This window comes from Aptenodytes patagonicus, chromosome 2, assembly GCF_965638725.1.
Source record: "Aptenodytes patagonicus chromosome 2, bAptPat1.pri.cur, whole genome shotgun sequence".
NCBI lineage: Eukaryota > Metazoa > Chordata > Aves > Sphenisciformes > Spheniscidae > Aptenodytes > Aptenodytes patagonicus.
The window spans coordinates 106334233-106351244 of record NC_134950.1 but is presented as its reverse complement, the minus strand read 5'-3'; the positions used below and the strand labels follow the sequence as shown (position 1 = coordinate 106351244).

General features: G+C 41.9%; 1 protein-coding gene across 2 annotated transcripts in view; it reads right to left on the bottom strand.

Moving 5' to 3' along the window:
* The window catches only part of CTDP1 (CTD phosphatase subunit 1), a 128488-nt gene extending 111860 nt beyond the window's left edge, over positions 1-16628 (bottom strand). The window contains exon 1 of one of the 2 annotated variants that reach the window (XM_076330659.1): positions 16544-16628. The gene's annotated coding sequence lies outside the window, so the exon portion shown is untranslated. Of the gene's footprint in view, positions 1-8251; positions 8272-16543 lie in introns of those variants that run through there. The other variant, XM_076330660.1, reaches the window with a different exon arrangement.
* Between the last annotated feature and the right edge of the window lie 384 nt (positions 16629-17012).

Here is a 17012-nt window from a genome sequence, read left to right as displayed (position 1 = left end):
ATAAATTTTTCTTAATATCCAATCTAAACCCCCCCCCGGCGCAACTTGAGGCCATTTCCTCTCGTCCTATCTCTTGGGAGATATCTTGGATATCTCTCCCTATCTTGGGAGAAGAGACCGACACCCACCTTGCTACAACCTCCTTTCAGGTAGTTGTAGAGAGCGATAAGGTCTGCCCTCAGCCTCCTTTTCTCCAGGCTAAACAACCCCAGTTCCCTCAGCCGCTCCTCATAAGACTTGTTCTCCAGACCCTTCACCAGCTTCGTTGCCCTTTGGACACGCTCCAGCACCTCCATGTCTTTCTTGTAGTGAGGGGCCCAAAACTGAACACAGTATTCAAGGTGCGGCCTCACTAGTGCTGAGTACAGGGGGACGAGTTCTGTAATGATTTCTTCTTAGTTTATTATTTTCTTGTGTCATGGGAGAAACATATATTGCGAGAAGAGTGAAGCAAAAACATTTTAATTTTTGATCCTTAAGCCTTGGATTGCCACATTTTAAAATAAAGACATGCACAAAAGGATATTTTATTCTTTGTTCCAAACAATGGCTAAAACAAATCAGAAATTAGAGCTTGAAATGCAGAGAAGTGTGGCATTTACTATCCCAAACTGCTTAGAAGACAAAGTCTGCTTTTCAGGTGAATGATCCAACTGAAGTACTCCTTTGTTCAAATTCAGTTCTCAAAATTCAGGGTCTTGAAAATATCATCATTTATTTTCTCTCAATTACTTGAACTGTCATTACAAGAGACTTCTTCCACTTTCTTCAATACAGTTGAAGTTGATCTTTCAGACTAAGCTTTTTTTTTTAAACTCTAATAAGTAGTTATAGTTCAGCTACCACAAAATTTCCCCAACTCTGGCCATGAGCTGCAGCATCTCTCTAATATTTTAAAAAAATAAAAAAGTCAAGCAGCTAAAAAAAAAAAAAAACCAAGCTCTTTCATAAGCTTGTTGTAGTGTTTTCTCTTTGGCTTCAAATCTTCATTGCAATAAGCAGACAGGACCAGGAGAAAAACTGTTTCGCATGCTCATCTCATTCATATATTTGGCTATTAAGTGTTTGGGAATTCCAAAAGGAAATCCACTTTCCAAATGATGCCTGCAACTGCTTACTTTCAGTGTGTCATTCATTTCTCAATGACCAGAAGACTGATGACTCTACTAACAAAACTGCAGTTGATGTCCATGCTGAGGATTTTTGCCTCTGAGAGTAAAAACTAGATTCAGGTCAGGTTTATGTAAAGAAAAGTCTTCACAAGTCATCAGTACTACCAGTATTCCCATTTACAAAAGTGCAGATCTATTCCCTTCTCACTGGCAGTCATCATCTGCTTGAAAATTATACTTCCTCTTCCTGTGTAAGCATTTCAGATCTCCTTTTTTAAACACGTTATGTATTTCACAGAAAAATAATAAATAGTCAGTCTTGGTTTTGTACAAGAAATGCATAAGAGACAAGCTATTTTTGTGGCCCTTTGCTATTGGCAATTCATTGTTTGATTATTTAGTTCTCCTCTCATCCCCCTACATTTGCGTTACTTCATTTGACTCTTCTTCTCCCCCCACCCTTTGACAACATGTCTGTCTTGCTGTCTTTTACTTTGATTCATCACTACGTTCCTTCTTTTTAGGCTACCAACTCACACTGAGGACCGTGTCAGAATTGCTCATCTTCAATCTGTGTTCAGTGTGTGAACCTGAAATTACACAGACACCTAAAAGGCCAAAAAACCCCCACGATATGAGCTACAGAAATGTACATAAGAGTTTACAATGACTGAGTTTTTACACCAATTTAATTGATTTTCAATAGTTTAGGAGAAAAGTCTTTTGATGCCAGCTTAGAAACCAAAATATCTTCAGGCATTCTCTACTTTGCATCTGAGGTAACGTCACACTCCAGGAATGCAACAAGAGGAGCCGGTATACTCTTGGGCTGAGGTATGATTCAAATTAGGACATGCAAGAGTTTCCATTCATGTACAGGTATACATCATCTCATCCTTTTGATTTTAACAAAGCAGAGATTCTTATAAGAAAATTAGAGTTCTAAGTTATTCATCGATATTGTTCCTAAACAACACCTCTATACCTTATCACATACTAAACAGCACTGCTAAATATCAGTTCTGCCCCTGCACATTTAAATATGTCCAGAACACCTAATTTTATGGTGCTTACTGGAGATAAAAAGTACATGATACCAAGCCCTCTGTCATACCATTCTCTGTGACAATGTTTAACCCAAAGGACAGAGGAAGAACTCCAAGAGCACCAGTGAACTTCTGAGCACTGTACAACCAAGCTGGTCAGGTTTCAAGTACACCTGCCAGGATTTTAAGCAGACTTCTCCCAGGGGAAAAACCCAAACAACCCACATACTACTTAATGCTGCAGAAAGAAGGCCTGAATGCTACTAAGGCTTAAGCCTACTTAAATATTTTACTCACTTAAATTTTAGCACTTATGTTTTAATTACTAAAAGGGAATATACTGTGGAAGAACAAGCATGGAACTCAAGTAAAATGACTTTTGTGAATTTCAGAACTGGAAACACTGCCTTTACTGTTGAAGTGAGGGATTTTCAAAATATAATGGCCAAGATCCAAGACAATTATCAGACAAGAGCAAGCCGAATCAAAGTGTGCATGTCTATTTTTAAATGGCTGTATATACCAAATAGGGGTTCAGGTTTCTGCTTGTTCTTTTCTCTGGGTCATGACTGAAGTTCGCTTAAAGAACAGAGCCACTCCATTTCTGGAGAGAAGAAACAGATATCCCCCCGCCCCCACCCCAATCTGAAGAATTACCATACATTCTACTGCTGGCAGCATTAACAGCATCTTCTTCTTTCTCCCCAAACTTCTCCAGGACCCACTTGGTAATAAGCAGAGCTCATCGGCTACTTCAACAATAACATTCCAAGGAAAACGGCCACAAGATGCAAAATCTTTTTCCAGTTTTACAAACTGTCACAACTATGCAAGTGAGCCAGGTACTGGGGAAGAGCTGTCGGGCTGTGAAAGGCACATGGTTTTTTGCGGGGTGGCTGTGGAGGGGGTAGACCATTCCAATACCCACCCTGATAGCCAAGGGACTGCAACAGGACATCGAACTGCCCATGTGGTTTCTTTTAAGTACCAGAATACAATGGGATTTAAGTGAAACTTGAACAAGTAAATAAGGAAACCCACTCTAGGATCTTACTCACATTCTTTCCAGATGTGCTTGTAAATAAGAAACAGAGACACTAGGTGTGCCATTATAGCAAAATTTTATTTTTGTTGCAATGATCATGGATAGGGACAGACATTTACTAATGGCCTCAGGATGCAGATGACCATAAGCCCGTCACTGTTCTCCCAGCACTTCCACACGTACACATTTTGACTGTTTCTAAAACAAGTCTTTTAACAATATCTGCTTTCAATCAGCAGCATGGGAAAGAAAAAAAAGAATAGGAAAGCTTTCATGAAATCCAAGCATTTTGCTTTTATGAACAGAGTAAGTCAATGCCTTTGCTAATTCTAAAGCCTGGTCATTAGCGCTGACTCCAAGTGTAACAACTTTGTATCAAGTGCAACCACGGCTGTGGTTCCTGGTAGGTTAATTACACTGGAAAAGCCAGTACAAAGTTATATATATGCTACAACTTGCTGCTACTCAGTTGTAGCAACCAGTTAACTTGTATCACTGAAGTGAACCCACTGCAAACAAAAAGCAATCCCCTAAAGGTTTTATTATTTTTTAAATCTGTTTTTTCAGCATGACCTAACACTTCCAGCAGCGAAGAATGATGGCAGCAAGTGCAGGAGTTACAGGAGCAAGAACGTCTTCAGCTAGCTTATCAAGGAGGAGAACATCTACCTGCAGCCAGGGGGGTCGTCCAGCTGCAGCACACGAGTACAATGGCCATGAGATAGCTTTACTGAAGAAAACTACAAAGAGCTGTCCCTTAAGGGTACCCAGCATAACCTATCTGTTACCATGTTATCTCAGTTATCCAGAACTAGTCTAACTTGAGTGTACGTTAGCCATGGCTTTCTATTACAGCTTGGCTCCACTTCCAGAGGCAACTGTTCCAATGGCTTGCTGCCAAAGAAAGGCAATGGCTTACTTTCTTTTTCCCCCCCTACCCTCATGTTTCCGCTGAAAGCCCACCCCCTTTCTTTGACACTTCCAGAAAGGACTATTTCAGTACCTTGGGAGGTAGAAGAACTGACCAGCCCTATCCAGGTTTGCTGCTGGGTTTAGAGAGTCAAAGCAGCCGACAGAGGAGTCCAACAAGGGTGACTGATGGGAAGAGATCAATGGTGCAAATGTTTTTACAAACAGGGCTAAGACTAGGGAAGGACAGAGGCAGTTTCAACAACTTGCATTTTCTCCCCACAGTAACCAGGCCACTTTGTTAGGCAAGACAAATGCTATCTGTTCAAGACTAGCTTGAACATCTCCATGCCATGGAGACATAAGTTTTATTTATTATCTTGAAGTCTGTTTCAAGGAACCATGCACTGGCATAGAAAATATAGTGCAATTTTCCAAATGTGTGAATGGTAAAACAGACAAAAGTTACAAAACGTAGCTACTGCCCTCCACTTGCTTGTATCTCACGGGTATCTGTCTAAAGCCAAGAGATTGCTGGGTTTCCTCAGATCAGTTTGGGATAGAGAAAGGTATCAAATACCACAAGAGTCACATACCCCAAGTTGTCATTGTGATCACTGAAAGCCGCTGTCCTCAATCTGATGCCATATGCCCTTGCAATTAGCATCAGAAGATGCAAAACCATACTAATGCAGCAAAATGAGATTCTGATGTACAGGTGAACAAAAGCCGCCCCCAGGTTCTGCAACATGCTCAAGGGGGTGTTATTGGCAAATTGTCAAGGGGTAAAAATACCAGATGAACACGTATCAGATCAATGATTATTAATACCAACTATTATTGAATCAACCAACTGATCTAGAACATATATGAGTACACAATCTTGTAGCTGTCGTAAGACTAGAACGGCAGACAGATGATTCAACTTAAAGCCTGCTTCTACAGTATAATTTACTCAAATTTGTGAAACACTGACATTTTTGTTAGCTTATACCAGAACACATTTTGTGGTATGTGGCTGCAGCATTTAGAACCACTACAAAGAGCCCTCAAGCCCAATTTACATCAAACCACAGCCTCTGTTACATAGTACTCCAGTTCCGTAGCAAGGATTTTTCAAAGCCTTAATCACCTTGAAATCACCATGTATAAGAATAACTAATTCCTTAGATATTTAACCATTGTATTTATTTACCCCTCATCAATATCTGTGAAGAAGCAGAGAGAGTCCTTGAATAATTGATTAAAAAAAATACCGAGGATGACAAGTACACATGGCCCTTGCTGCTACGGGCAGCCCATGGCCTACAGCCTCTTCTAGGTGTTGCAAGAAACTTGTCTCATCAGTTCTCTACAGAAGCCACTTGACTTACACTCAAAGACAAGCAAGCAGAGAAGGCTGTATTTCAAACGTGTGAGCCACAAAGGCCTCACCCAACCAAGTCAGCCATTTTGATAAAACCCAAAAAACCAAACAAAGAAAAACCCTAAAACCCATGCCCTATCCTAGCATGATGCAGACATCAGGGTAATGACACATTTGCCATTACAACTACTATATAATAACTGCTGAGAGCAGTAGCTCATAGAAAGCATAGTTCACACTTCAAGGCATCATCTCAACTCTCCAAAGCTAACAGGGAAATCATGGGACTTGAGGTTTTTTTTTTTCCTGTTAAGCACAAACTATTCACAATTATGAGTTAAAATGTGTGTGAACTTCAAAACATTTTAGAACAGAAAAGCTGAAAAGTGATTTTTCTTCTCCTTTTCAGGCAAGATATCTGTTCAGGTTTAGATGCAAGTCATGAATGCCAAGAGAAACTTAGACCCAGAGTTTCTGGATTTTATTTATAATCCAAAAGACATCTTAAGCATGAAGTAAGTCTATTTCCATGATTTGCAAGCCTTTAAGAAGCATCTTCATTTACTTCTGGAGAAGAGTTTGACATTACAAGAGAGGAGGTAACCCTCTCCCACCTTCCATGCACACATCTATGGGCAGCTTCTTACTTGTTTCAAAAAGCCACTGTTAAAAGTCAACAATGCACAATAAAAAGGTACAAAAAACCCAAAACAGTTTGCAGTGCCCTTTACATAAAATCTTGTAAATCCTCCAAAGATGATTCAGAATTTATTTTATTTAGAACATTTTTAACTAAAATCATATTATTTGGGAGAATTCAAAACTACCTTTTTTTTTTTTAAAAGGTAAGAATATAGTTCTCCATACTTTAACATAAAACCCCCTCAAAACAATGACATTTATACAGAATGAATTCAAAAGTAAGGAGTTAAGAGCTCACGTCTTTCTAACTTGTTTCTTTAGTATTAAGTGGTACTTCTAACAATAACAGAAGAAAATAGGCTGTCACATCTCAGAAATTCACTGAAGCAGCAAACGGTTCTGCAGTCCGTGCCCCCCATCATTACTGTCAACTACTGACATTCCTGTTTTATGTATTTGCGTTTCTATTGCCACCTCTCTCCAACCACAGTGTTAGCAGTCATGCAGCACCTCCCAAATACTTGCAGCACAACTCCGGTTGAGAGTCGAGGAACTGCATCTAACAGCGCAGGGCCAGAAAGACTGGAAAGTTACTTTTGCATTCACACACAGGTTACGTTCTCTTAACTGAAGAGATGACTATCACTTGAAGCAGTAACAGTAAAACCAAAGTGAATGCATGTCTTTTGACTCCTTGACTACACTTAACATTAGAACTTTACACCAACCATAGAAACATTATCGGAAAAGCCCCATGGGACTTCAAACTGCTGACAGCATCTAAGAGGTATTTGCAAATTCTACACACAAACATCATGGCAATAGTCTAACAGATGCCAGTTACAGCTGGAAACATAATGCATATTATAGCCAGCTTCCTTCTACCACATAACACGTCTTAGAAAAGTAAGAATTATGCAGGGTATAAAAGATGTTCTGAAATAGTTAAAACATAGTAACTTTAAGAACATGTCCAGATTTAAAAACAGTGAACCGTACCTGTGGTTTTAATATGAATACCCAGGATTTTCATTGTTACACTAAAGAAGGTGTTTCATTTTTTTATGATTTCCCCTCTCAGCATTTCACGAATCCACTGCCATCAGCACCTGCTTGTATAAGAATCACAGGGCAAAAGCAGTAAGTGATATGGGTTTAAAAAAAAGAAAACTACTTCACTCACAAAAAAAGCTGGCAAGGGAAGAATGAGGCATGGTACAGCTCCTAAGAAAATCTACTTGCAGCTTTCAAAGGAAACATTTTTCAAAGCTTACATTATCCCAGGATCCATTTTCTAAACCACTAAGTGTAGCTTTTTAGCACATGTACTTCAAGACAAGTTCATTGGTTCAGTAACATCCATCTGACAGCAGGATCAAAAACCTAAGTCATCCAAATCTATACATGGCATATATATGATGAACACTGCCAACCTAATTGGCATTTATCCAAAAAGTTGAAGTGGCAGAGTGGTGACTGTACATCCTCCTAATTGACAGAACAATAATTAACCTAAAACTGCAGTTTTCTCAAACCACACTTCAACTTTCACATCAGTTACTGAAGAACAGTAGTCACAGCTGAACTGCTGCAAAGCCAGGTGACAACAGTCTTGGACTAATCCCATCTCTGACTCCTTTTCCTTCTTTTCAGGCGTACACCTTCTCAAATCCCCCACCTCTCCTTCTGGTAAAGGCACATAATTTCTCCTTATCTCAGACCAACTTACCACTGCATTCCTCCTACCCCCAAGCCAAGATCATCTGTGATTACCTGAACAGATTTGGTTTGCCTTCTGCAACTGCAGGCCCACATCTAAACAGCTACAGATGAACATCAAAACAGTCTGGACACCAAAGCAGAGAAAGATGACTTAGAAAGAGACAGTTTGACACACACAGAGCTGGCAGCAAAGCTATATACGTGTTTCTTGCTTCTTCCTCTGCATAAGAAATCTGGGAGGATCCTGTGATCTCTTCCCCTCTGCCTTAGAAAGCTGCAACTATTAACAGAGAACATTACACCTTCTCCACACATTTCATCACCTTCTCCACTAGAACAAGACACTTAAGCAATCACAGTCCCTTTGTCTGTTACTTCCAAACAACAAATAAAATGGGAAGAGGCTTACCACAGGATGCAGAAACCTCAAGTCTAACAGCTTCCTCCCCTCCTTTCCCTTTTTGGATACTGAGGCAAACTTTTATCTTGACACTACCTTCTGCATATGTTTTCCTCTGGGACTTGCTGTCAAGCCAAATGGACACACTTATATAGGAAAACTTAATAACTCTTAACACCCTTAAAAGCAATTGTGAACAAGACCGTAAAGTTACACAGCAGTGTTCAAACCAAGGAGCAGCTGCTTCACATTTGGCAACAGCCACGTGACATCACATGCTGTCGGGACACCCAACAGCATCACGTGAGCCCAGAATCCCGACACACACTCCAAAAACAGAGCACAACACTTTAGAAGGCTGCTCAGCATATAAAGGGGAAGTATTATAAATAGCTGTAAAGTTACCTGGTAAGTTAATTAAGTTCCCTTCTTGTTTAGCGATGCCTTCCTTGGCTAGAACTGCTCACCCACCCTCTCCTGTGAATGGGGATTCACACAGTTCACTCCACTAAGCTTGAACTGAGACCTTTTGCCTTACATGCCAGCCGAATGCTGCAAAGTTTTAAATGTAATTTTTAAACTAGGAAGCACTACGATACAAACCAATGGGCATTATTCAGTTCTACTCTAAATTTCTAAATCAATGCCTTGTTCTACAGTTTTTCCCAAAACATTTGTAGAAAGGCAATTTTTTTAAAAGATTATCAGTGAAGTAGTGGCTTGGCAATATCCCATCCTTTCCTTAAAAAAGGACATACTATAAAAAATTGATGTGTTTGTAAGAAGTAATCTACATGGCATACTGCCACCTTTTACACAGTAACGCACAAAGTAAAAAAGTCCTTCTGGATCTAGATGGTTCTGATGCTTTATACAAGATATCATTCATCTAGCATCAGCCCGGTTACCCTAAACCTAAATCATTTCTGTCCCATCAGATGACTAAAGGAAAATTCCCTTCCCATTGCACTGGAAAGAGCACAAAACCTTTGCTCTTTGTTTCAAAAATAGGTTTTTATATTGGCTTTTTTTTTTTCTTTCTTTCAATAGGACCAGTGTTTCAGAAAACATCAGAAAAGATACAGTGTGCTCTCACAAATGGCGTATGTATTTCACTCTGGCTAATTCCTTTTCATCAACAGGCTAGTCTGAGGCCAACAGAAGTAGTTTCTACTGACTGGAAACAATGGTTCATCCTTTCAGACAAGCAGCACTTATTTATTAGAAGTAGGGATATAGATTCTGAACGAAAACACACGGTTGTTGAGCACTGTTGTAACACCCTACAAGTTATGGTGAGAAATTCTCACCCAAGTTTCACAGTACACATTATATATGGCAGCACTTGCTTGTCCACACCAAAAAAGGTGGAACCTTTCCATCTTCCAAAGTCTTTTGAAGACCGGTAACTCTCTCCTGTTAGCGACAGAATCTATCCTTCCCCTACAGTCCAAGGGTGAGATTTCCAATTCCGTAGGTCTAGGTTCAGCAAAACAAAACCTAGACAAAATGTATAATCAAGATCCTTGAACTGTAACCTGTAATGCAATACTACCTGCCTTCCAGGAAGTAATTTTATGCTCTCCTATGTACTTTAAAAGGCAACTGCTGCAAATTCAACTATCCACATGTGCTAGAAGACCTTAGATTAACCTTTAATTAACATTAACTACACAAAACAGATATTTGTAAGAATATTTTATAAGTGACAACTCTCAATGAATTGTCTATTATCATTCTCAAAAAGAGATCCCAAAATGAAAGGCTGGTAGCTCTTTACTGAACCTTCAGGCTAGAAAGTCCCAACTGGAAATATTTTTATATACTTATGGTGATGTTTAAGAATTTGCAATACTATCACCCCATATTCATTTTTATTTAGTGAGTTCAAATGTTGGGTTATCAAATTACCTAAGGGGAGTCTTCTCAGGGTAAGACTGACTTTGAAAATCCGAACAGCTGGGATCCCTACTAGGGTCAGCCCTTAAGTTAACACCAAACACGCAGTCATCAAATCAGAAAGGTCCAGCCAGGCATGCAAGTTGTACTACTAAGATTTCTTGAAGGAAAAAACCTCTTAGGTCAAGATAGAAACTTTTAAGACATTTCAAAACAAGTCTTGTCTCTCTCTTCCTTCCTCAAACTTTTCCAATCCCTTACAATTCAAAGGGCTAGGTATTGTGCAGCACAAAAATTAGAGGTCTTATTCCAGTCCTCCAGTCAGACTTTTTGTCCATACGTTTTTCTCTTTAGAAGACTATTTATTTTATAATTAAGGAAAACCATGTGGCAGTTTCAGAGAAGAAATAACATGCATATTTGCCTTTGAAAAAGACAATGGTTTTCTAAACAACTCTAGTATTGAAGTAAAGCTCAAAAATACAGTAAAGAAACTAGACAGCAATTAAATAAGACTCCATTACAATTTGAGTAAAAGCAAAATTGATTTCCAGCACAGACATCTACAAACATACACACTTTTTAAAGAGAGCTATAACCAACTTGTAGTTCTACAACAGGACGCATAAAATAGCCCCATGAGCTATCTCACTGCCTGCTGGCCCATGGGATTCTGCATACGCTCACATACAGTGGCAAAGTCCTTGAGCTCAAATACAATGAGCAACTTATTATAAGAATGCAGAGCAGAAAATCCCCTAGTTTAGGAGAAACCTTATAAGGATAAAAGTAATGTGTTACTAAAGACTATCATACAAAATGCCTTATGGGACACATACAACCTCAATAATGTTATCTCCCCATGTCAACATGTCATTTATCCCCCTAATGACTCTACTGGCATTCACACAACCACTTTGATCTGACCTAAATACAGGCTACTGCTGAAAGCATAAATCACCCTCCCTTTCCCTACACTACGCTCCTGTTGCAGCAACTAAGCAAAATGAGGGAATTGATCAGTATGGACTGTTTCACAGGACATTGGGTGGGAAGGATGGAAAGGAGAGGGGGGGGAAAAAAAAAAAGAGAGAGACCAAGCCATCTTTAGCTACATGATTTCCAACACCCAACTCAATGCAAGCTGGAGGTGCACAGAATTGTGAGCACCCCTTCCAGCGAACTCTCATATTAGCCTGAAGCAATCATGAAACCATGGCCTAAGGAAGCTGAAACCATGGCCTAAGGAAGCTGCACCGAGAAGAACTGCAGACACAAGTCTGCTACAACCACACCACTGCTAAATTCTGAGCCTGATGCCCGTTTCTAACCAGACCTGACTGAGCAGCTTGATTCTCTTAGGTATGACTTCCTACAAGTTTTGTGAAAACAGCCAGCCACATAAAGAAGAGAGACTTTGTACTCTACCATTCAGCACTATTAGCTATAGTGTAAGCTCCCAACTTGTTAGGTGCTAGAGAACTAGAAAGAAGAGAAAAAGAAGGCAATGAAGGACAAACCCCTCATTTAGAGCATATTAAATTCAGCCAAACACAAGACAGATGCATTAAAAAGCAGGCTTCCTTAGTATCACAGTATATGATGGGAAGGAGGGCAGGAGGAAGATACACAGGAAACAGGTTCAGAGAATCATAGAATCATTGAGGTTGGAAAAGACCTCTAAGATCATCGAGTCCAACCGTCAACCCAACACCACCATGCCCACTAAACCATGTCCTTAAGTGCCTCATCTACACGTCTTTTAAATACCTCCAGGGATGGGGACTCAACCACTTCCCTGGGCAGCCTGGTCCAATGTTTCACCACTCTTTCAGTAAAGAAATTTTTCCTTACATCCAATCTAAACCTCCCCTGCCGCAACTTGAGGCCATTTCCTCTCGTCCTATCACTTGTTACTTCGGAGAAGAGACCGACACCCACCTCGCTACAACCTCCTTTCAGGTAGTTGTAGAGAGCGATGAGGTCTCCCCTCAGCCTCCTTTTCTCCAGGCTAAACAACCCCAGGTCCCTCAGCCGCTCCTCATAAGACTTGTTCTCCAGACCCCTCACCAGCCTCGTTGCCCTTCTCTGGACACGCTCCAGCACCTCAACGTCCTTCTTGTAGTGAGGGGCCCAAAACTGAACACAGTATTCGAGGTGCGGCCTCACCAGTGCCGAGTACAGGGGCACGATCACTGCCCTACTCCTGCTGGCCACACTAGTTCTGATACAGGCCAGGATGCCATTGGCCTTCTTGGCCACCTGGGCACACTGCCGGCTCATGTTCAGCCGGCTGTCAACCAGCACCCCCAGGTCCTTTTCCGACAGGCAGCTTTCCAGCCACTCTTCCCCAAGCCTGTAGCGCTGCATGGGGTTGTTGTGGCCGAAGTGCAGGACCCGGTACTTGTCCTTGTTGAACCTCATACAGTTGGCCTTGGCCCATCGATCCAGCCTGTCCAGGTCCCTCTGCAGAGCCTTCCTACCCTCGAGCAGATCAACACTCCTGCCCAACTTGGTGTCGTCTGCAAACTTACTGAGGGTAAAGGTTGGAAAGATGCATACCAAAACTTACTACAAAAAAAAAAAATGGAATGAATCCAAGGGTAAAAAGGAATTAGGTGAGAGATGTAGTAAGCTGGGTCTGTTAAGTGTTATTCAACAATCCTCAGTGTTTGGCAATGAGGGTTTTTTTGTAGGCTCTAATAAGCTCATTAAATATTTGACAGGATATTTATGAAAACATTTGTGTCTAACTGAAACAGCAAGTTGTTTTTCCTGTAGTTTATTACAAGTGTCATCACTTCAGAATAAACTGTAATTCATCAGCATTTTATTCCCCTTGAAGACTCTAAGATGAAAGGTACTGGGGCCCAGGGTTAAGTGTCCTCATCTTAGGTGGTAAACTAGGCCCTGAGGCTCTATGACATTAGATAACCAAAGGAAGATACATTTTTTAAATATATAATCAAGTTTTTGATACAAAAAAAATGCCAAGTAACAACACATAAAATCCTATAGTTTTAGAGAACAAATTCCCACCTCTTTCCTGCTATCTTCTCCAAAAAGAGAAAATACAAGTTTTGCTTCACTAGAATCCAGATAGGTTTAAACAAGATTTTTATTACAACACTTACATACTTTATGTTCTGTAGAAGAATGCAAGTTTTAGCTGTTAAAGCCGTGTAGTAAGACACAAAGATACCCAGTTTAAATGTACAGGTAATAAATACTTTGGAAGGTTCTACTAATGTGAACCAAACAATAGACTTTCAGTAGCCTATCCCATCAGTAGGGCCTGAAAGGGGACAATCGTTTCATACTAGAAACGCTTATGTAAATTTTCACATAGAACAAAATACTGACCCAGCCCAGATCTTGACATACCTGTAGCAGCTTCAGAATGATTAACCTTGGTGGGTAACTGGCATTAATAATACACAAAGCAGCGCAGCAGTTTTTGACATTTGTTGCTACCCATAGAAATCATGCTTCATTAACATCAAAGACTTTTCATTAACTGCTTGCTGTCATCCCTGCTATTTACAGTCCTAACAGGTCAAACACCTTCCTCTCTCCAGTCCCAGTTTGACATTTGATGCAAGCCTACCTCTGCTAGTATAAGCAAAAGCCACCTCCTGCCTGCCTCAGACTGTCACCCCCACCCCATACCATCCTCTCCCCTGTGGACAGTTTACACCACTGTCGATGCCAAAAAGTGAGTAATCAAACTTAAATACAAGAAAATTAAGTGCTATATATGTGGGAAATTAATTTCATATACTGAAACATTTCCTCTCATGTCTGATATAAAAGAAAAATAACCAAAAGTTAGAAATGTATCTTCTTAAGAGGGAGAGACTTGTGTTAAAAGATGTCATTATTTTCGGAAATAATGGTGACCAAATCAACATAAAAAAAACTTAGCCAGTCACATTATTTATCCTCAAATAAAAAGGTTTAATCAACTTATGTTCTCATGTTTTAATGAAAAGGAAAAATATTTCTAATAGAAACAGTATTTCTACAGTGTTTAAGTGCCTGACAAATACTTGCACATATCTTTGGTTTATAGATAATTCAGGGTTAAACTGACCAAACCCACTTTTTTGAAGGCAGCAAACAGCACCTACCACCCTGGATAGTTTGGATTTAAAAAAAAGTTTATCTTCGGGAGAGGCTTAATAAATTTCAGCTATGTTACCTACCTTAATCACACTTGTATTTTAAGACCGCACAACCTTAATGTGTATTTAAATATTGCTGATAGGTAGTGAAATATTATTTTCATTCCACAAAATGGGAAGCCACAGGCAAGAGATTAAATGCTCACCAAAAAAACTTTTAAGTAGACCAAAGAAATGCAGTTGTGTCTCCAACTGCTGACCACCTCTACTACCCTTAGGTCATGCTGCTTCTACCTCTTTGCTTGAACTTTTCTTTTACATCCACCCAGTAAATACCATTACAGCATGCAACAGAAAATGCACGCTGAAAAGTCAGAATTCCAGAAGTGTAACATCCAGCAATGGTCAATATTAAGAACTAACTTTTAGCAGTATAAGATACAAATGTTTTTGAAGCCAAGAACAACAATTTTCTAATTGTCTCAAAGCAAGGACTTGCTAATTATAATCAAGTGAATCAAGACTAGAGACATCCAATAAAAGCATTGTATAAAAATTGGTGCATTCGAGTCCTGAAGTTTACATTGGGAAAAGCTAAACCTAAAATACTGCTACATCAGAGCCAGCACATTTTAAATTGTTTACATTTACGGTTTAAAAATCTTTTTTGTTCTGGTTTTCCTCCCAAGTGCTTTGCTAACATAATGAAAAGACAACAAGATAACTTTATCTCCCCTTCTACTCAGCACTATCAAGATGAATTTCATCACACATATGGTGTTTTAAAATTTTAGTCTGTATTTTTAAGGTGTTTTTAGTCTGACCTAGCATTTATGGTACCTTTGTTCTAAATCAGATATTAAAAGATTGTCCATGTTGCAACAGATGCAATAGCAGAACACTGATGTGGCACAAGAGGAAAGCCACAGTCTTATCTCAGAAAGAATAATACTCTCTTTAGCAAGAAAAACACAGCTTATATCTCCTCTGTAGCACCTTGTATTACTGACTGATAAAAAAAGAATTGGATTTTTTTTCCCCCCTGAACCTTTGAGAGCACCCCCATACACAGATGCTTTGCATATGCTGGTGATTCTCAATCAAGAAAGTTTAGGCCTGGCTGCACCCACCCAAAAGTCAAGAGAACTGCAATAAAAGAAAATAACTTGCTGTCATAAAACAGAGGAAGTAGAGTGTTTCAATGGTTTCCTGTTGAGAAAAAAAATCTGCTTTTAGTACAGGGTAGCAAGCTATTAGCCCAATTTAACCTAGAAACCCGAGAGGCCCTATGTAACTATTAGCCACTTAAGAATTTAAAAGTTGACCAACACCCAGTCTTATCAAGACAAAGCCATTGTTAAACTACGGAAAACCTCTCTCATTTAATCCCTGGCTCTTCTGAAAGTTCAAATTACACCATCTCATTTATATTTGTGAAGCCTTATACATTAAAACATCTACAGTATTAAAAGCATTTAGGCTGCCAATATTGTATGTATGGCATCCAGTAATTTAAAAACGCCTTGCCGCAGCGCTGATTCCCATTAAAATTCCTCCTATCAAGCAGGAAACGATCCCTTTGCTACCTGAGTTTTGCACCAACCTAACAGCGAACCGCCAAACTAAAAAAAAAAAAAAAAAAAAAAAGTATTTCCAACTAGTTTTGCCAGTAAGAGTTTTCAGAAACACGCAAAGGGCTCGCCCAGCTCTCTGGGGCAGAGCTCATAGCGAAGGACTCGGCTCTGAAACAGGGGACTAGAGCATGGTCTCTTGCAGCTCCCCGGCCTCCTCCTCCTCCTCGTACGGCTGCTTCCCGCACGTTTCCCAGCGCAGAGCTTCGGAGGAAGGGCCCTTCCCTGCCGGCAGTTACACGGCTGTGAGACGCAGACCAGAGCAAGGCACGGGTTTGCGATCCACACCAACCGCCGTGAAGGGGAAGCGGAGCTTAAGGACGGGACAAGGCTCCTGTTACACACAGGAGCAGGCTAGCGCCTGCGACCACTGGGAGCTGAGGAGAAAGCAGTGCCGCCTTCCCCCCACCCCGCGCCGGCAGCGAGGGGATGGGGAGCGCCGGTCGCGCAGGCGGCACGGCCCCAGCGGGTACCCGCTCCCCGCGGCGCCCCGGGGCCGGGCCGGGCGCAAGCCGCCCCGCTGGGGAGGCAGGGCGGGCAGGGGAGCAGGGCCCGGCCCGGCCCCCACAGAAGAAGCGCGAAACCCGCGTCCCGGGACAGGCTGCCCGGGCCGCCAGCCGCCCCCCCGCCGCCGGCCCCGCACTCACCCGGGCGCGATGACCTGTCCGGGCCGCGCACACAGCTCCCGCACCACGCCGGGCCGCTCCGCTTTCAGCTTGCGCTCGGGGCCGGCCCGCTGCGGCCGGGTGCTGGCGCCGCTGGCGGCGGGCGGCGGGGCGGCGGGGCCGGCGGCGGGGCGCGGGGCGGGCGGCGGGGGGGCGCACAGCGCCAGCACCGACCCGATCTGCACCGCCGCCCCCACCGACACCTTCCACTCCAGCAGCCGCAGCGGCCGCGGGCCCGGCGCCCGGATCTCCGTGATCACCCCCGCCGAGCCCTCCGCGCCGGGCCCGCCGCCCCTCTCCGCCGGCCCCTCCATCGTCCCGGCCGGGGGGGGGGGTGGTGGTGGTGGTGGTAGTGTGTGTGTGTGTGTGGGGGGGTGTCGCTATGGCAACGCCCGCGCCGCCGCCGCTGGCCCGGCAGTGGGGCCGGAGCCTGGCGCTGCCGCCGGGGGCT